Source organism: Ruditapes philippinarum, unplaced genomic scaffold, assembly GCF_026571515.1.
Source record: "Ruditapes philippinarum isolate M1 unplaced genomic scaffold, ASM2657151v2 ctg858_1_1_1_1, whole genome shotgun sequence".
Taxonomy (NCBI): Eukaryota; Metazoa; Mollusca; class Bivalvia; order Venerida; family Veneridae; genus Ruditapes; species Ruditapes philippinarum.
Window position 1 is genome coordinate 183386 of NW_026857716.1, and position 22375 is coordinate 205760.

The following is a 22375-nucleotide window of genomic DNA, read 5'->3' on the forward strand; positions in this document are numbered from 1 at the left end:
AATATGTGAGTCACCATGCTCCTGTCAAAGAAGTTTTTATCATGCCCTTTTGTATCGAATCTAATTAAGTCTTTGTAATGTACGGTTTACCATCATCAGAACCAGTTTTAACTTTTTTTAGATAGAACTAAACAGATCCATGTATGATTTCCAATTGTGTATTCTCTCCCAGGCCGTTTTATTATGGTAATCCAAGACGTCACTGGTATATATAATGTTGTCTGAACATCAACGAACATATTACGTATGCATGAATATCCATTTTCAAAGTCCTAGATATAAGAATATAGATCTATGATTTGAACACAATGTCCTAAATGATTTTTAAACAAAAACTTTAAGCATTGTTTTCAAAATAATATCATAAAATTTACCCTTGTAATTTGAATGTTCAAACAACGACGTTCATGGCATTACAAGGCACACGGTCAAAATACCATTAAGCTCTATAGTTATAGGTTAGAATCATTATCATTGAAGGAACAATGTTATAATAAACATGTTATATGATAGATATATCGAAATAATACAAGTTTGTTCGTTAACAGAGATACGGTTTGATTAAAAAAGTTCCCAAAGCCTGCAAAAATATATACCTACCTTTCTGCTTAATTACACGAGAATTATACATGTATAAATGTAACGAATTCCAAGGTTTTATCAGCCAAAACCTTCATCTATAAAACAGATTAATTCTACCCCATTATAACACATTGGAAGTAGGACATAAAAAGCCGACAATTCATTTCCCTAATTTAATCGGGTATTTGGCAGGATTTATCAATTAACAGTAATGTTCGTGAAAGTGGCAGCCTAGCAGCCTGAAGTTGGCAGCCTAGCAGCCTGAAGTCGGCAGCCTAGCAGCCGGGCAGCCTAGAAGCCGGGCAGCCTAGCAGACTGGTAACCTGGCAGCCTAGCAGCCTAAAGAAAACTAAGAATAGCCTTTTTCAATATCGTGATCTTTATTTTTTAAGATGTTGAAATTTATCTTAACTTTGATTGTTTTTTTATTTTGACACTTCGAAATTTGTTTAGTTGGCAGCCTAGCAGCCTGGCAGCCTAACAGCCTGGCAGCCTAGCAGCAAGCAGTCTAAAGAAAACTAAGAATAGTGCAAACATGAAAACTGTCGGAAATACATAAGTAACACGTTTTTAGATAATTCCACACCTTTTTCAATATCGTGATCTTTAGTTTTTAAGATGTTTAACTTTATCTTCACATATTTTTTTCATTCTAACGCTTCGAAATTTGAGAAAGTTAGCAGGGTAATACAAACATGAAAACCGTCGGAAATGAATCGGTGGCACATACTTAGTCCACTCCACGTCTTAATTCAGTATTGCGTACTTTATTTTTTTTAAATATTGAACTTTTTTTATTTATTTATTTTGACACTTCGAAATCTTTTTAAAATAGCAGCCTTGCAGCATAACAGCCTTGCAGCCTAGTAGCCTAGCAGCCTGGCAGCCTAGCCGCCTAGCAGCCTAAAGAAAACTAAGAAAAGTACAAACATGAAAACCGTCGAAAATACATAAGTTACACTCCTTTAGATCATTCCACGCCTTTTTCAATATCGTGATCTTTATTTTTTAAGATGTTGAACTTTATCTTATCATAATTACCTAATTTTTTCTTTCTGGCGCTTCGAAATTTGTGAAGTTAGCAGTCTAGCTGCCTAGCAGCTTGGCAGCCTAGCAGCCTGGCAGCCTAAAAGCCTAGCAGCCTGTCAGTTAAGCAGCCTACAATGTAGCACACTAAAGAAAACTAAGGATAATACAAACATGAAAATCGTCGGAAATGAATCGGTAGTTCACACTTAGACCATTCCACGTCTTATTTCAGTATCGCAATCTTTATTTTTTTTATATTGAACTTTTTTTTTCATTCTGACAGTTCGAAATTTGCGGGATTAAACATGTTTTCGAATAACGTAGGAAGTAGTCTGAGCCTTAAAACATTTTCTCGGCTTAAAATGTCGCTGTCTATGGACAATAAGTGACGTCATGTGAGTTATTTATAATATGCTACGCGTGCGTTACACAAACTACGCCCCGGAGCAGGCTCTCGTGTTTTCAGCAAAAAAAAGAGAGAGAGAAAGAAAAAAAAACAACAACAACAAAAACAACGTAATTAATTTCGCCTGTTTATTAAATACATGTTGTTTTCATGAATCTGTTATAGATGTTTAAAAGGTGATTGCTCCATATATGAATATGTGATTCCTTTACTCTGACTCCAGTTTATAGACTTATACGTCACCGTTTTCCGGTATGTTACGGGTTTACCTCTGGGGAATTACACCAAATGAAGTTCATACCACAGGTACATTTACTATTATATCATTATTTCGCCGTGTAACGTGAAAAAACTTGACGTGTTTGAAAATGATCAATGTTCCATTAACATCTATTGCAAATTTTTTATAAAAATTGAATTCTTTATAATGAAATTCTATGAAATTAAAACAGTCGTAGTGGCATCTTCCATAATAAAAAAGAGAGATGTTTTGTGATTAAACTTGTGTATTTTACTTTATGTTTTATGGAATTAATCCTACAATGATATTTCATTATTTTCCTACATAGAAGTGTCTGTTAATTCAATATTGATCAAAAACGACGTTATTACACTCCATTAGCGGAATTTCCCACAGCTATGTAAAGAAAGTACCGGAAAACGGCGTTTAGCTAGGTTTTCGAATTCGTGAATGTTTGCCGTTAAAGGAATTTAATTTAAAATTAATGTTAGAAAATTTCCATAGGCTATTTCGAAATGCATTTCTTTAAATATTCATGCTATTTCGCAATCAATCTTCACCTCTTCGTCTATATATGAAGATGCGCGGATCATCATCTAAATATGAAGATGCGTGAAATTCAGTAAACTTTAAGAAAAACTCGTGAAAAATATAGCCCAGTAGGAGTGCAAAATCCACACATGAGACATACTCGACAGAGGACCAGTCCACGGGAACCCATCGGAACGTCCTCGGCTATTATCTATAATAATAACAAAGGGCCGAAAAGTTGCGATTGATCGGTCCACCTCCTGAGATTGGAGAAGATCCAAAAAGTATTAAGAGGATGGGTATGTAATGCGATAGTTTATGTATGAAGATGATGGAGACTATGGTTTCTTGCATAGCAAGCTGGCATTTTCGTGTGTTTTACACATGCCGGAAATTTTATCTGGCATGGAGGAGGGGAAGGGGGGGGGGGGGGGCTGCCAGATGTGTCGCGTGCTGTACAATGGCAGCCTTAGGATGACATCAATTTCCCGTTATGAATGAAGTTGCAATTTCATACGCTGTTGTACGGCTGTAATGATATAAATTTGCGTTGAAAATAAAGATAAAGAATTTAAAATATAATGGAATATTTATAATTATGCATTTTACTTTTTCTATTATAATTGTTGCAATTAGACATTATATCAGTTCAAGATTTTTGTCTACAAGTAAGCAGATATATACGGTGGCACAAAGGTGACATGTGTGTGTGTTTTTTTTATCTCGTGCGCACGAAATACTATGTCGTGGCCAGGCTGCTACGCTGCCAAGCTACTAACTTCAATATTTAAAATCAAATGGCTGCAGCTCTATGGTATTTTCTGATCTTTGCAATCTAAATCATACTGACTATCTGTATGTACTTTCCTGTATAAGTTTAGTTTTCTGTACGAAATCTGCTGTGGTCATAGTATTATTTTTACAATAGGTTTATCTCTTAGATTTGGTTTGCTACTGTATTGCTAATCATGGTCATGCAACTTAACATAGTTAGGTGAAGAAGCAGGCCGCTTGTTTTGGTTGAGTCTATTATGTTTTGTTTAGGGGGTGAGTTGTCATACACAAATTTTCAATTTATATGCATTTATTTTTTTCCAATGATTGTTATTATCTTAAATGCTTCTGGGATTGTTGTTTTATCAATTCATTTGTAAATAAGATTGTTATATGTCTATTAACGGAATAATTTTAATGAACACGAAATTAGTTCACACCTACATGTATATTGGTAACGTGATGGTTTAAGCCAATGAAAACACGTCAATATTATTATACTCAGGCAGAGAAAAAGTGTGCAAAGAGTAAATCGATAATCTTTATGTAGCCAGCAAACTTTGAATTGCAAGTATTTTTTCATATCTTTTCGGCAGGATAAACTGTCCGAGGATTCGTATCGTAAAATGGCTGCCATTTACAGTATCAAGTGATTATCCCAAGCACCACTGCGACTTAACGCAGGAATTTTAATTATAGCCAACCTCGGCGCGTATACCTTTTTTCATATTTTATTGTAATAAATATTTACAAACTGTGTCTTTCGGTTTTTTTTATCAATATATAACCAATAATGATGTTAATATGAATAAATAATCATATCTCAAATCTTTGACTATGATTTACAATGAAATTCTACCTTAAGTGTATTTAAAAGGTTTTAATTTCCTGTAATTTTATTTTGTGATTATGCTTCAAAGCAGTCAATTGACCGTGAATTTTCTTTTCATATTTTGATTTCCTTGAAATCATTTTTCTCATCTGAAGGCATGCAACTTTAATTAATATGGTGATACATTTATTACATTCCATGGAAATGTTTAAAGATATAAAATATCTCAAGGCATGTTTGTTCATTTTACATTACACCTTTAATTCAGCAAACATAAAGTCTTCACAAAAAGTAGTATGCAATCGTACCTATATTACATACGAATGTATGTAATATTTTTCTTGTATATACTATAATTCATCTTACGCGGCTACAGCGTTTTGATTTTCTTCTAAAATCCTTATTAATTTCGAGATATTTTGTTCACGATAAACGTGTTGTTTAACACTGATGAAAATAATTTATCGAAAATCTTCTCGCTAAAACAGTCCGACATGTATAAATGTATTCCACTACTCGACAGTCAGATTTATTTGTGTACTACGCTCTGGAGTATTCGGTAATCGGCATAGCTAAAAATAGCATTTTCATTGATTAAAATGATATTCATGATAATCTGAAGCTTTACGGAAATAGCCGAACATTTTTCATTGGGTAAAAAAGATATTCATCTGCGAAATTTGTGATTGTAACCTCATATATTTATTGACTAATTTTAACTTTTAATGCACTGTAATTCGTTAAATGCCTACATTAAAAAATATTCTTTCTTTTAAATTGCTGGTTTTTACGCAGTTTTGAGAGATAATTACTTTGCGTTGTTAAGACTGTGAGGAAATTTTGTGTTAGCTATGTTTTTATTGATCTTGCGATCAGAAAATACAAAAAGTAAAGTACGCGATACTAAAATAAGACGTGGAATGGACTAAGTATTTGCTACCGATTTATTTCTGACAGTTTTCATGTTTGTACTATCCTGCTAGGCTGCTAACTTTACAAATTTCGAAGCGTCAGAATGACAAAATTATGTTAAGATAAAATTCAACATCTTAAAAAATAAAGATCACGATATTGAGAAAGGCCATGAATGATCTAAAGAAGAGTTACTAATGTATTTCCGACGGTTTTCACGTTTGTACTATTCTTTTTTTTTTTTATTGATCAAATATAAACATTGTATTTACAGCATGGGTATATAAATGAATTCAAAGTAAAAAACAGAACATATCATAAAAGAATAATAATTCATTTTACATACTACACTCATTCATCTGCACCCTCTCACTGCAGTCTGCGCTTTTGATATTGTTATTGATCATATCTATTCATCTGTTCAGTCATTTACTTATCTCTAAAGCCATTTTAAGCGGGGTAAAAATATAATAGTTTGATGTGTAGTTTTTGTATTGGTCAATACAGCCTAAAAGTTTAAGTCTGCATATATGTAGAGAATAATAATAATAAAAGTAATAATAATTATAATAAAAGTAATAATAATTATAAGAAGAAGAAAACAAAAATATTGTGTTAATCTGCATAAAGGAAAATTAGATAAGAATTCCACGCAGAATTAAAGGTTTCAACATTGTTATTTATCATTGCAGTCTCTTTTTCAATGTTGTAACAATATGTTATATATTTTTTAGCTCCAAAAACTGTGGGAATACTCTTTTGCATTCTACATTGATAAATATACATCTTAAAGTAAATTAAAATTAGATTTTTAGTTTTTGATAAAGGACTTTCATCTGTTAAGCCAAAAATCATTTCGTCTGCAGTTAATGACGGAAAAATATTCTTTTTTGTTTTGAAATAGATATCAATGATGTCCTTTACAAAACTACATTGCCAAAACAAATGTTCGATAGTTTCGTTTTCATTTTTACAAAAGGTACAAAGAGGATTATCATTATATTTAATTTTATGTAAATAATAGTTAGTGCCAATTATTCTATGAATAATCCTAATTTGAAATCACTGTATCCTAAAATCTTTTGTTATTTTAAATGGCATTTCGTAAATTTCTTTCCATTTACTTTCCTCAAAATGAAGATCAAGCTTTTTCATCCAGGTTGCTTTACTTGTTGGTTGTGTGTTATTAGTATTCAATAAATTGTAAGTCTGTTTTGATCCTTTATTGTTAATAATTATGTTTTTTAGATAAGGAGGCAATTTTGGTCCACAAGTTTTTTTTACGTCATTCATACTAAAATGAAATTTTGTCATCATTTCATTTATCATTTTTTTAATTCCATGAAAGATTAAAAAGTTTGCATTAAGCCCAAATATGTTATTAAAATCTTTTAATGAGAGAAAAGCACCGTAATAATCAAACATGTTTCCGATATAATATACACCGGCTTTAAACCATGAATTAAGAAATATACTTTTATTGCCAATTAGTAATTTATCGTTATAAAACAATGGTAGTTCTGCGAAAGCTTCGTTATTTATATGATACGTATCTATATATGTAGAAAAAGCATTAAAAGTGTCCTTCCAAAAAACGTCTGAAATGCTTTTTGCAATTTTATCTATGTAATGTTTTCCACAGTGAAATAATTTTTGCATATCAAATTCATTTATAATAATGTTTTTCCAACAGGCATCGCTAATCATTCTTTTGAACCAGCTTATCTTAAAAGCCATTTAAAAAGCATTTAAGTTTAACATTTTTAAACCTCCCTCTGAAAAGTCCTTAACCATAACAGTATTTTTTATTTTAACATTTCCTTGCCATATAAAATCATAAAACATATGGAGAAAACAAAAGTAATTTGGTTTGGGTCAAAAAAATACAGTCTCACAATACTTTGTCCAGAATATAATTTATCATGGGGAGATAACATTTTCACACTGCTTGGAATTAAATTTTCAGTAGATTTATCTAATATAGTTGATATTAATTATGACTCAAAAATTGAGGAAATTAAAAAGTTGTTTGCTTGCTGGTCAAAAAGAGTGTTAACGCCACTTGGCAAATTGGTGGTTATTAAAACCCTTGCTTTGTCAAAATTAAATCATTTGATTTTGAGTATTCCTAACCCACCACTAGCAAAAATAAATATTATCCAGCAAATGTTTTTCAATTTTCTATGGAGTGATTCAAGAGATAAGGTTAAAAGAAATATTATATCACAGGAATACAAGTTTGGAGGGCTTAAGATGGTTGATCTCAAGTGTTTTATGTATAGTTTAAAAGCAACATGGCTAAGAAGACTGTTGACAGTTAATTGTAATTTTTTACATATTGTTAAAAGTGCATGCCCTTGTTTAAATAACATATATAAGTATGGTACAGATTATGCAAGAATACAATTACATCAAGATTTAAATCCTTTTTGGAAAGATGTGCTTTATAGTTTTTATTTAATTTCTTCAAATGTAGAGGTGAATTCTTGTCAGCAAAGTTACTCAGTTAATTTATGGCATAACCCCGGCATTAAAGTAGCAGGATCTAGTGTTTGTTATAACAGATGGGTATCTAGGGGAGTAATATTTTTAGGGGACCTTATCAATCAAGAAGGGGAATTTTACACCTGGCAAAACTTTATTAGTATATTCAATATTAGAACAAATTATCTGGAATATCAAGGTTTTTTAGCTGCAGTAAATGAATTTCTTTTGAATAATAATATAAGACATTTACCTAAGAAATCATTCAATATCCACATTCCTTTAGGTTTGGCTATTATAAATAAAGAGAAAAAAGGATGCAGATCTATATATAGAATGATAAAAAAGAAGGAAGAATACCCAAATTCATTGCAAAAATGGAAAAATGAATTAATAAGTTTAGGCGATATGAATAACTTGAATTTCAATTTAATATATAGTAATGTTTTTAGAGTAACAAAAGACCCAAAACTGATCTGGTTTCAATACAGAATCAACCATAGAATTTTAGCCACAAATTATCTTCTTAAAAAAATGAATATTGTTAGAGAGAATGACTGTACATTCTGCCAACATGAACCAGAAACTTTAATACATTTGTTTTGTAATTGTGAAATTATTAAACAGTTTTGGCAACAATTACAATCATATATCAAAGAAAAATGTAATATAAATTTCACTAATTGGAGTAATTTTGATATCTTATTTGGGAATGTTAATATAAACATCATCCTAAATAAAATTATTTTGCTAGCAAAACAGTACATATACTATAACAGATTGAAGAAAATGAGGCCTTCTTTGGAAATTTTCAAGAAACAAATAGTGTCTAGTTATACTACTGAAAAATACAGTGCCAAACAGCTATTTCAATATGAAAAATTTGAACGCTCATGGGAAATGTTTAAAAATTTAGTACGTTAGTGAGACTATGTAAATATTGATATTTTTAAGTAGTACACCCCTTGTTTAATTATTAATATTATTAAGACACTTTACTTTCCTGACAGACCTTCCATCAGGGACCTTTACTAATATTTAGAGAATATTAATAACTTGGAAGTAAATCCTCCAAGTTTGCACCAACAACCTTTTCTTTTTTACTTTTTAGAGAAGACTTATATAGGTAAATGAAAACATTTTCCTCTGAATTAGATGAATTCTAACCTCAAACTTGTTTTTGCCTTTTCCATATACTTGTGCTTTATTAAATTCAATAACTTACATGAATATGCAACATTGCTGTGTAGTAATATCTTTAGTATTTTGTTTTAAAATGAGGTTATTTTTACTTTGTCTTTTTTGTATATATAATTCGAATATAAAGGAAAATGTAAATTCAGCAATAGACTACTTTAAAAATTCACAAAAACCCCATTTTAGCTATTAATAATTATTTTAGCATATCAATATTGTATCTATTTAGTTAAAGTGACATTATGCCCATCCAAAGCAAATAGTGAATAAACAGTGAAAGTTGAAATACATTTTTGCCATGATTCGTCTCTGTTTTTCAATATATTCCGGTAACTCTTATAGCTCATGGAACATTTTGGAAATATCTGTAGAGGGAAAAATTATACTTAATAAAAGTATGGGGCAGTCTTTATGTTTAAGGCAGATATATACTTTATCCAAAATCTTTTTCTTATATCAACTGTTGTCAAGCACCATTATTATTGTCAATATTGAAATTTATAGTCAATAAAACTCAACTTGACATTGAAAAAAAAAAAAGAGCTTAATGTCACTTAAATGTTTTAAATTTAATTTGATGATATATGCCATGAATTGATTATGTAAGGTACAGTAGGGGATGGCTCTCCGACCCCACTGCACCAATTACGGGGAAAATAAATGGGCAACCTATGTTGCTGAAAAATTAAAAAAAAAAAAAATCATAAAACATATTGTTAAGTTTATTTATCATGTTCTGAGGTGGTGATGGTAGGGCTATAAAAAGATGGTTTAAAATTGAAATTAAAAGCGTTTTGATAACTGCGATTTTTCCTATTGGAGTGAGAATTCTCCTTTTCCAATGATTTATTAAATTTTGAATCTTAATTAATTTATCTTCATAGTTTATATGTATCATTTGTTTCAAATTTACATCAAAAATTATGCCCAGCATTTTGAAATTATGTCGGTTCCATGATAATTTCCATCGTGTTTTTATACTATTTAATGAGTATTTATTTTTTCCTATCCAACTTACTTTTGTTTTATCAAAGTTTACATTTAGTCCAGATATATGAGCAAATTTCGATAACACATCAAGTGCCTGATTTAAGGAATTGCTTGACCCGTCCAATATTAAAGTTGTATCATCCGCAAATTGAGATAATTTATGTTCTAAATTATTTATCTTTATACCTTTTATTTATTTACAGTTTCTTATCTTAAGAGAGAGAATTTCAGCACATAAAATAAAGATGTAACAAGAAAGCGGGTCTCCTTGTCTGCAGCTTCTACCTATTGTTACAAAATTTGACAGAAATCCACATTGACTTACAGCAGACTGTGCGTCTTTATAAAAAATATTAAACCATCGTTTAATAGAAATTCCAAAATTAAAATAAGACAATGTTTTTTTAACAAATGACCAGGACAAAGAATCAAAAGCTTTTTCAAAATCAATTAAAAGAAGAAGACCAGGGATATCTTTCTCTTCAGTATAATGCATAATGTCGTATATAATTCTTGAATTTTCTCCAATATATCTACCCTTAATAAATCCGGTTTGATCTTTGCTAATTAATTTGTTTAAAGTTTTTTTTAATTCTATTTGCAATGACTCCAGAAGCAATTTTATAAACTGTATTTAAAAGAGTTATGGGTCTCCAATTTTTAAAAATTCTTTTGGTTTATTGTCTTTAGGAATACATGTAATTATTCCCTGTGTTTGAGTTATGGAAAGTTTGCCTGATTCATATGCGTTATTAATAGCTCTAACGACAAAAACTCCTATCTTTTTCTAAAAAACTTTGTAAAAATCTGCGCTGAAACCAGAAGATCCTGGACTTTTATTATTTTTCATGTTATGTAAAACTAAAGTTGCTTCATGATAGTTTATTTGACCTTCTAAAGCATTTGACTCTGTTGGACTTAAAACAGGTGCTTCTATGTTTGCAAAAAATTTTTTCAAAGGAATCGTCATTTTCATTGTGTATTTTTGCCATAAATAGGTTTTGATAATATTTTTCTAATTCTTCGAGAATTGCTGTTTGTTCTTTAACAATTGTTCCGTCATCCTTTTGAATTTTATAAATAGTTTTAGAAGTGTAATTTTTTTTCTCTAAGCTGCAAAAGTACTGTGAAGGTTTTTCACCTTCAAGAATCCACTTAACTCTAGAACGAATAAAATAGCCCTGTAATTGCGAATCATTTAAGTTATGAAGCTCTGTTTGAAGATCCCGAAGGTGCGTCATTTTATCTTCAGTTAAATCGGCTTCTAAATCATTTATTTCTTTAATGATATTTTCTTTGTTTAAATTAGTTTTCTTCTTTACATAACTACTATATGATTTAGATTTCCCTCGCAGTTCCATTAAAAGAGTTTCTAAAAACAATTGATCATTTATTGTAAATTGAATTTCATTATCTGGAATTTCAGTAATTTTTTCGTTTATAGTATTTAAATAGTTAATGTCCTTTAATAATGAATTGTTGTGTTTCCACAAGCTTTTGCCATGTTAAAAGTCGTCTAACTTTAAGTTTAATATTACAATGGAATGGTCTGATTGGTAGCTTGTAGTTATGGAAACGTTTTCTACAAAGTGGAACAAAGTTGAAGTTAATAAGAAGAAATCTAGTCTTGCTTGCTGAAGAGGCGTGCGTTTACGCCATGTATATCGTCTTAAAGTTGGATTAAACTCTCTAAACGGGTCAACCATATCTCTTTGACCAATATTAATCAAAACCGTATCTCTAGCTTTACTGTTATTAATATTTTTATAGTTAAAGTGGTCTTTTAATGGGTCTAAAACTAAATTGTAATCACCACATAATATATATGAATCATTCTCTATCCTGTCAATTAATCTGAATATTTCATTAAAAAATTCGGGTTTATCAGTATTTGGACCATATAAATTTACTAGAGTAATCTTCTGCCCTTCAATGGTTAAGTCTAATACTATAAAATTTCCAATTGGGTCAATAAATTTGTTATGGATTTTGTAGTCAATGTTATTATTAAAAAGAATCGCTACCCCTCTGGAGTTACATGTTCCAGGGTTTAAAATACACTCATTATTCCATTCACAGTATATCTTTTTGAACATATCTAACGTAAAATGTGTGTCTTGAAGACAATAATTGTTACACTGTTTTTAGCTCACCTGTCACAAAGTGACAGGGTGAGCTTTTGTGATCGCTTTTCGTCCGGCGTCCGTCCGTCGTCCGTCCGTCCGTCCGTAAACTTTTACTTTAAATGACATCTCCTCATAAACCACTAAGCCAATTTCATCCAAACTTCACAGGAATGTTCCTTTGGTGGTCACCTTTAAAAATTGTTCAAAGAATTTAATTCCATGCAGAACTCTGGTTGCCATGGCAACCAAAAGAAAAAACTTTAAATATCTTCTTTTAAAAAACCCTAAGAGCTAGAGCTTAGATATTTGGCATGAAACATCTTCTAGTGAGTGTCTACCAAGTTTGTTCAAATAAAAGCCCTGGGGCCAAATTTGCCCCGCCCCGGGGGGTCATTGATTTTCCCTATATACATAAAGTAAAAACTTAAAAAATCTTCTTTTAAAGAACCAAAAGAGCTACAGCTAAGATATTTAGCATGAAACATGTTCTAATAGGTGTCTACCAAGTTTGTTCAAATAAAAGCCCTGGGGTCAAAATTGGCCCCGCCCCGGGGGGTCATTGATTTTTCCCTATATGCATATAGTAAAAACTTAAAAAATCTTCTTTTAAAGAACTCAAAGAGCTATGGCTAAAATATTTAGCATCAAACATGTTCTAATAGGTGTCTACCAAGTTTGTTCAAATAAAAGCCCTGGGGCCAAAATTGGCCCCGCCCCGGGGGGTCATTGATTTTCCCTATATGCATATAGTAAAAACTTAAAAAATCTTCTTTTAAAAAACCATAAGAGCTAGAGCTTAGATATTTGGCATGAAACATCTTCTAGTGAGTGTCTACCAAGTTTGTTCAAATAAAAGCCCTGGGGTCAAAATTGGCCCCGCCCCAGGGGGTCATTGATTTTCCCTATATACATATAGTAAAAACTTAAAAAATATTCTTTTAAAGAACTCAAAGAGCTATGGCTAAGATATTTAGCATCAAACATGTTCTAATAAGTGTCTACCAAGTTTGTTCAAATAAAAGCCCTGGGGTCAAAATTGGCCCCATCCCAGGGGGGTCATTGATTTTCCCTATATGCATATAGTAAAAACTTAAAAAATCTTCTTTTAAAGAACCAAAAGAGCTAGAGCTAAGATTTTTAGCATGAAACATGTTCTAATAAGTGTCTACCAAGTTTGTTCAAATAAAAGCCCTGGGGTTAAAATTGGCCCCGCCCCGGGGGGTCATTGATTTCCCTATATGCAAATAGTAAAATCTGAAGAAATCTTCTTTTAAAGAACCAAAAGAGCTAGAGCTAAGTTATTTAGCATGAAACATGTTCTAATGGGTGTCTACCAAGTTTGTTCAAATAAAAGCCCTGGGGTCAAAATTGGCCCCGCCCCAGGGGGTCATTGATTTTCCCTATATGCATATAGTAAAAACTTAAAAAATCTTCTTTTAAAGAACTCAAAGAGCTATGGCTAAGATATTGAGCATCAAACATGTTCTAATAGGTGTCTACCAAGTTTGTTCAAATAAAAGTCCTGGGGTCAAAATTGGCCCCGCCCCGGGGGTCATTGATTTTCCTTATATTCATATAGTAAAAACTTAAAAAATCTTCTTTTAAAGAACCAAAAGAGCTACAGCTAAGATATTTAGCATGAAACATATTCTAATAAGTGTCTACCAAATTTGTTCAAATAAAAGCCCTGGGGTCAAAATTAGCCCCGCCCCGGGGGATCATTGATTTTCCCTATATGCATATAGTAAAAACTTAAAAAATATTCTTTTAAAGAACTCAAAGAGCTATGGCTAAGATATTTAGCATCAAACATGTTCTAATAGGTGTCTACCAAGTTTGTTCAAATAAAAGCCCTGGGGTCAAAATTGGCACCGCCCCGGGGGTCATTGATTTTCTTATATGTGTATAGCAAGAACTTAAAAAATCTTCTTTGAAAAAACCCAAATAGCTAGAGGTAAGATAAAAAGCATGAAACATCTTTTAGTGAGTGTCTACAAAGTTTGTTCAAATAAAAGACCTGGGGTCAAAATTGGCCCCGCCCCAGGGGTCATTGATTTTCTTTATATGTGTATAGCAAAAACTTAAAAATCTTCTTTGAAAAAACCCAAATAGCTAGAGTTTAGATATTAAGCATGAAACATCTTCTAGTAAGTGTCTACAAAGTTTGTTCAAATGAAAGCCCTGGGGTCAAAACTGGCCCAGCCCCAGGGGTGTCATTGTTTTTAACTATATGTGTATAGTAAAAACTTAAAAAAAAATCTTCTTTCAAAAAGCCCAATGAGCTAGAGCTTAGATGTTTAGCATGAAACATCTTCTTATGGGTGTCTACCGAGTTTGTGCAAATAAAAGCCCTTGGGTTAAATTGGCCCTGCAACGTTGGGGGGTTGGGGGGCCTATATACAGGTGAGCGACCTCAGGGCCATCATGGCCCTCTTGTTGTTTTAAAAAATGAAAAACGGATGATCTTTTTTTAGACCCATTCAGGCCTCTACAGTTCAGAGATAAGACATTTATATTACTTTCAACCATATTGAAGTAATGCAGAAAAAATAAAAGAGATAAGTTAAAATATAACCAAAAAACATCATTAACATCATGGCCGATTGCGTCTCACATACAATACCAAAAAACGAATACACAACAAAAAATACTTGAATTAATATTTCAAAAAGGTTTGACAATAAACCTCTTTTAACCATTTAACGTTTGTACTATTCTTAGTTTTATTTAGGCTGCTAGGCTGTTAGGCTGTTAGGCTGCCAGGCTGCTAGGCTGCTAACTTTACAAATTTCGAAGTGTCAAAATGAAAAAATAAACATAGTTCAAAATTGAAAAAAAAGTACGCGATACTGAAATAAGACATGGAATGGACTAAGTATGTGCTACCAATTCATTTCCGACGGTTTTCATGTTTGTACTATCCTGCTAGGCTGCTAGCTTTACAAATTTCGAAGCGTCAGAATGACAAAATTATGTTAAGATAAAGTTCAACATCTTAAAAAATAAAGATCACGATATTGAAAAAGGCGTGGAATGATCTAAAGAAGTGTTACTTATGTATTTCCGACGGTTTTCACGTTTGTACTATTCTTAGTTTTATTTAGTCTGCAAGGCTGTTAAGCTGCCAGGCTGCTAGGCTGCTTACTTCACTAATTTCGAAGTGTCAAAATGAAAAAATAAACAAATTCAAAGTTGAAAAAATATAAAGTACGCGATACTGAAATAAGACATGGAATTGACTAAGTATGTGCTACCAATTCATTTCCGACGGTTTTCATGTTTGTACTATCCTGCTAGGCTGCTAGCTTAACAAATTTCGAAGCGTTAGAATGACAAAATGTTAAGATAAAGTTCAACATCTTAAAAAAAAATATCACGATGTTGAAAAAGGCGTTGAATGATCTAAAGAAGTGTTACTAATGTATTTCCGACGTTTTTCATGTTTGGTGAACATGTTTATAATCACATCCGTGTTATTTGTGCCGTGCGGCGGCTGTAAAAAGTCTCCCCAAACATTTAACCAATGATGTTATATTTTCAATCCTTGAAGATCGTTCAGCACGACATTATTGTTGTGCTTGTGGTGTTTTTAGTTTCAACTTTTCGGCATTTTCTAGTTGGGTGGTTTCAATATTCTTACTTGAATAATGTTGAATTACCTTTAGGATATGCTGCCTGCTCTTTAAATTTGTCTTTTGACGTCTTATCTGTGATACGCAGGCTTCATAACCTCTGACCCCTTTCAAAATTCCATTTTATTAAGTTCCTCCCATTGTTTTCTCGTTTAGGGCACACGCTTTTTATTACTTTGGGGCCATACGCCGCTTTTCATGGAATGGCACTTCTGTGTCACATTGAAGGTTCCATGATAACCGCCGTATGAACACATCTGCAGATGTTTCATAATTCAAAATTTTACTATTTCATGTTTAAATGTTGAATTCTGCTTAAGCCGGTGCTAGTGGGCGAGGACCATATTTTGCACTTTCCAGTACCGTCCATTAACAGGCTCAATCAAACCGAGCCTGCAACATTTTCAATTTTGACGTGTTGGGCTTTCTTTAGGGATTCTGTATTTATCTATTTGAACTATTCTTAGTTTTCTTTAGGCTGCTAGGCTGCTAGGCTGCCAGAATGCTAGGATGCCAACTTCAGGCTGCTAGGCTGCCCACTTCAGGCTGTTAGGCTGCTAGGCTGCCAACTTCACGAACGTTTAACAGTATCATTAAAAAGTTGCCTTTAAGCATTTATCAGTGGACAGTAAGCAGTTGGCAGTAGGCATTTGACAGTAAGCAGTTGGCAGTAAACAGTAGGCTGTCGTTTATGGAATTCCGTTATTATGAACATATATTTTTAATACCTCGAAGTGCACAAAGGTGAGCTTCTGTGATCACATTGCGTCCGTCGTGCGTTCTTAAAATATAAATGGCGATAACAACTCCGCCTATACATATAGGCCAATATTGTTAAAGCTAAGCAGGAATGTTCCTTTACATAAAGCCCTTTGAAAATAATTCAAAGAATTCCATTTCATGCTATATTTTGGCTGCCATGGCAACCGAAAGAAAAAACTTTCTTGTAAAAAAACAAAAGAGCTAGAGCTTAGATATTTGGTGTTGGATGTCTACCAAGTTTTTTTTCTTTAAATTAATGCCCTAGGGTCAAATTGGCCCTGCCTCAGCGGTCATTAAGTTTCCTTATATGTTTATAGTAAAAACTTAAAAAATCTTCTTTTGACAATCCAAAAGTATTATAGATAAGATATTTGGCATGAATTGTCTTCTAACAAGTTTGTTCAAATAAAGGCTCTAGGGTCAAAATTCGCCTGGCCAAAGGGGTCATTGATTTTCCTTATATGTATATAGTAAAAACTTAGAAGACTTCTTGTGACAATCCAAAAGCATTAAAGATATGATATTTATTTGGCATGAAGCTTCTTCTAGTCGATGACTACCAAAATTGTTCAAATTTATGCCCTAGGGTCAAAATTGGCCCCGTCCCAGAGGGTCATTGATCTTCCTTACATGTATGTAGTAAAAACTTGAAAATCTTCTTGTGACAATCCGAAAGTACTGTTGGTTAGATATTTGGCATGAAACATCTTCTAGTGGATGTCTAGTATTTTTTTTCAAATAAATGCCCTAGGGTCAAATTGGTCATTGTTTTTCTTTATATATTTTTAGTAAAAACTTCAAAAATCTTCTTGTGACAATCCAAAAGTATTATAGATTAGATATTTGCCATGAGACATCTTCTAGTAGTGTCTACCAAGTTTGTTAATCAAAAATACCCTAGGGTAAAAATTGGCCCCGCCCCAAGGGGCAACTGATTTTTCTTATATGTATATAGTAAAATCTTAAACTATCCTCTTTTGACATTCCGAAAGCTCTAATATATATAGTGGATGTGTACCAAGTTTGTTCAATTAAATGTATATGAAAAAAAAAAGAAATATGACTGTAATGTTGTAATGATGTAATATATATATAGGCTGCGGCGTGCCGATTTTTTCATGCGATTTTTCCATGTATAGTTTCCCGCTCATGGCTTTCTTTCATATATTTATCAATACAATATATATGAATGAAACCGAGCCTTGTATATTTCCAACCAGAATGATTTGTTAACCCTTACATTATCACCTTTTATCTAAACTATTATCTATCTATAATTGTAACTGTGTCATTCGACACTGGAGTGTATTGTTACATGGTGTTTTTATTCGATGATTTTTTATTGAATAGAAAAGGGATTTTTACAGTTTGGAAGCTGAAAGTAAGAATATATTATAAGGGGCAGTTATTTACAAAAATAAGGATAGAAAATAATTAAATATTCAATTTTATGCCACCGAAACATCTGCGATGCGGTGACCCCGCCCTGGGTGTCATTGATTTTCAGTCTATACATATAGTTAAAACTTACAGGTACAAGGCTTAGAGCTTTGATATTAGGTATATGATATCTTCGATAGGTCCTCTACAAAACTTGTTCAAATTTTGCCTCTAGTGACAAAATTTGACCATGCCCTGGGCTCAGGGGTTGTAATAGGTTTTGACTTATATGTATATGTTAAAAAACTTGAAACATTTTCTTCTCTGAATTGATTAAGGCAACATATTAGATATTTTGCATGGAACATTGCGTAGTTAATCTCTACCAAAATTGTTCAAATTAAAGCACTGGGGTCAAAATTGGCCCGGGGGTCATTTGTTTTCACTGTGTACATATAGTAAAAACTTTAAAAATCTTTTGTCTGAAAGTTCAAGTCTTAGAGCTTTGATGTTTGGTATATGATTACCTCTATAGATCCTCTACCAAATTTTTCCAAAATTTGCCCCTATTGTCAAGTTTGGCCGTGCTCCGGAGCGGGGGGGGGGGGGTCATAGATTTTCCTTATATGTATATACTTTTTTAGTGAAAAATTAAAAATCCTCTTTTCTGAATTGACAGAGGCTTGAAGTTAAATATTTTGCATGAAATATTTTGTAGTTGACCTCTACAAGATTGTTCAAATTGTATCCCTGGGGTGAAAATTAGCCACGCCACGGGTACATTGACCTACTGTCTTGTCCTTTGATAAATATCTATGAAATTTCAATCATGAGCACAAATTTAGTTATACTAATGTTGTAGCGATGAGACTGTTATGTGGAAATTTCATGGCCTGGGCGACATCGAGGAGTTTTCTCTACAGAAAATGGCCTAGAACACCCGACTGTTTTATGTCATGATAAACATAAATAATTTTTTTGATTAGACATAAAATTCAGATATGTATTTTTGCTTCCCTTATTAGGTTTAATTCCTCACACGAGCCCTCTGTTACTTTTTATGGTACATGTAATTGACCGATTTTTGTTTTTTCTTATTGTTAACCCCATAACCTAAGAGCCAATCAGAAGTAAAGCGGTTGGATGACCACAGATAAATAATTTTATCACATAAACCGCAGCGCAGGAGTGTAATAAAGCCATTTAATAAAAACGATATAACGCTAGACGATATTACACTAGTGTAATAACACTTTGACGTCACGTCATTTGCACTATAAACATAGCGTTAAAGCGCGCTAATGTTAGCGTTACACTATAGGCGCGTCAAAGTAAAATGACTCTTGTTAACATTTTACCGGTCTTATTTTATATATGTGAGAAATAGAATATTATATTCGTGTAGATTCAATACTGAATTTATTGAACTCGTTCGTTGAAGAAAACAATATTATGCTCGACACAGGCTCGCATAATATGATTTTATTCAACTCGTTCAATAAATTTAGTATTAAACTTACACTCATTCAATATCCTCTATGAGACCGACCATTATTACGCTAACCGCCATTTGATCAGCATTTGTTTTAATGGCATGCCAAAAGATGGATTTTAAATGTATTTCAATGAAAACGATAATTGTTATTTTTTTCGGGGAATTGACATTGAATATATATCTTGTATATCTTCTAATAAAAATGTTTATACAGGAAGTGCCTCCTTGCATCAAATTATATTCAGGAAAACGGATTAAAAGAAGTAAGTCCAAGCCCAAGACAAAACTTTTTCTAAACTGTCAGCCATATCCCCAGTAACCCATTATCTTTTCCCAATCTGAATGTATTCGTTGTTTTGGTTGTTTAAGTATGCTTTATCTAAGATATCGCACTGTGCGTTATTATCAATATAGAATGTTACTGGCGTATAACAGCTGAACAACATCGCCACACCATGCGATAAGATGTAGATTGAATTTTGATATCAGCTGACCTAGATTTTGACAAATTGACTCACTTTTTGTCCTTCGATGTACAGTCATGAAATTTTGACCATGTGAAATACTACCTTGATTACAAAAGTCACTAGACTCAACTGCATTTAAGGAAAGTGAAATTGTATGGAAAGTTGTAAACAATTAAAATCTTCTGTTCCCACACTACTATTTAGTGCTGTATTAATGCATTGGCATAGCATGTTTCACAAATGCAATCTTGTTTCTTGTTGAAGTCCTTAAATTGGATTGGTATTAATATTATTTAAAAGATGATTGTTTAATAACAACTGTTTGATTAAATCATTTAATTATATCATGTTGTAGGAGCCTTCATTGAGGTTTAAATGCATTTAAACAGAAAGTTTAAATTCCTTACAAAGATCACATTGTGATCTTAAGCGGAAATGGGTACGAAATATAAAGTCGGAACTCAATTGGAAATCGATTTCTTATCCGATCCTTAGGGTGATTTTGCCGGCCTGAAATTGATCTAAAAGTCGTTCGTCCGGATCACCATAAGGCCAAAATAGAAGTTTGTTTGTTTCACCTTCCTCACCCATTAAAATTAGGGTCGCCTTTTGTGCCTTGTAACACCGCACTTTGGGATCAAACGCAATTTGGGGTCAGACCCAAAGTGCGTTACGTACTTTGGGGTCGGACCCCAGAGTGCGTTTCGCACTTTGAGGTCCAATTTTAACCCCAAAGTGCGTTAAACAGGTACATATGCATTTTTAAACATAAGGCAAACGTCCGCACTTTGGGGTCATAGAAAATTATTGTTCATTATGTTTTAAATAATATATTGTAGTCAAAGTCAATGGTAAACAAAAAATCAAGGTATTAAATAGACACAAACATGTGCCCTGAATTATAGTAGAATCAATAGGGATTTAAATGATCTTGATTAGTAAGTGAAGACCTTGCACCAAATAAATCACCAAAAAAAGAATTTGTATCAACTATTAACCTTAGAATATTTTTTCTCTAATTTTCCATTTATTTTAAAAGAATGTACACCTTTCATTAACTCCATATATTAAGCTAAATGTATTATTTCCCGTTTTTTCTTTACACATTTTATAGAAATAAGATAGTCTTAGCATAGACAAAGGTATAATTCTGGGAAATCTTAGTAAGACATTTCAGTAAAAAATGTGCCTGATAATATGTTGAAAGAGCCATATTTTTTTTAACTAAATGTGACATATAAGAAACTGGATTAGGTGAAGATGCGACTTTAAGTAGTAGTCCGTACAGGCAGTACTAAATATATCAACTATTTAAGTTAGTTGCCACCGTAATTTTGTTATATAAACACAATGTTTAGATATTTCAAGTAGTAAAATTAATGAAACTTTTATCACTTAAGCATCATAAAGTATTGACCGCCATCTTGAACTCCACCTCAAATATTCCAATGTCGCAGATAGAAAATGAGTAAGTACTCAGTATTTAAGCAGAACTAAGATGACACCTTTAGACCTCTTGAACCCAAAGTGTGTTGATATGTAGCATATTAACGCACTTTGGAGTCAATTTCCCGATTTTAACCCCAAAGTGCGTTGGACCCCAAAGTGCGGTGCGAAGTTTAATGCACTTTGGGATCGGACCCCAAAGTGCGTTTGACCCCAAAGTGCGGTGTTACAGTGCCTCCACTATAGGGATGGGTATATTTAACCTGTTTTCATGACCTAGAGTCATGAAACAGTTATGTTAGTCAGCATGTGTAGTTGTGCACCTGGGTATTTGCGTGTGTTTTTATTAAGTATTTGAGTTATTGCACTTGACTTAGCAAAATAAAATATAATATAAACGTGTGTGGCACAACCTCAAAAAGTATTTGAACTTGGGGTTTCGCTTGATTATTCTGTTTTATAAGCGTCATTGCCATTGAATTAGTAAAAATTTGCATTTTTGAATTTTTATCGAGTGAAACTCAAAAAGTATTAATATAGTTAATGTAACTTCACAGGAATGTTTGTCAGCATGTGTAGTTAAGCATCTGGGGTTTAACAAGTGGATTTATTCAGTATTAACTATTAAGTTATTTCACTCGACTTAGTAAAAATTTGCAATTTTTAACTTGGTCGTGTGTAGCTCAGAAACTATCTAACCTAAAGTCATAAAAAATTACAGAAATGATGGTTGGCATGCGTAGTTGTGCACCTGAGGGTTTGAAATTGGATTTATTTAGTAGTTGAAGAATAATATAATTGCCTTTGACTTATTGAAACTTGTTTCATTATGTTATGTTATGTTATGTGTTCCTTGCGTACGTGAGATAGAATCAGCAAACTTATCAGGAAAAATGTTCTACATCACTGTGAAGCTAAGCTCATGGGGTGTTGCATGTGGATTTTTTCATCAGTTTTGTTAGAGATTTTGCCCTTGACTTAGTTGCAATTTTCAACTTGTGCGTGCATAGCTCAAAATGAATATGATCTGTAGGCCTGAAAGTTGGCACCCGTGTCCTATGGACACATTTCTAGTGTAATTTTGACATT

General features: G+C 32.5%; 1 protein-coding gene across 1 annotated transcript in view; it reads left to right on the forward strand.

The window, feature by feature from the left end:
* Positions 1 to 17810: 17810 nt before the first annotated feature.
* Positions 17811 to 22375, forward strand: part of LOC132750675 (mucin-2-like) — a gene marked incomplete at its 3' end in the record, with an annotated part of 35915 nt that continues 31350 nt past the window's right edge. Inside the window, exon 1 of the mRNA XM_060740689.1 lies at positions 17811 to 17879. The remainder of the gene's footprint in view (positions 17880 to 22375) is intronic.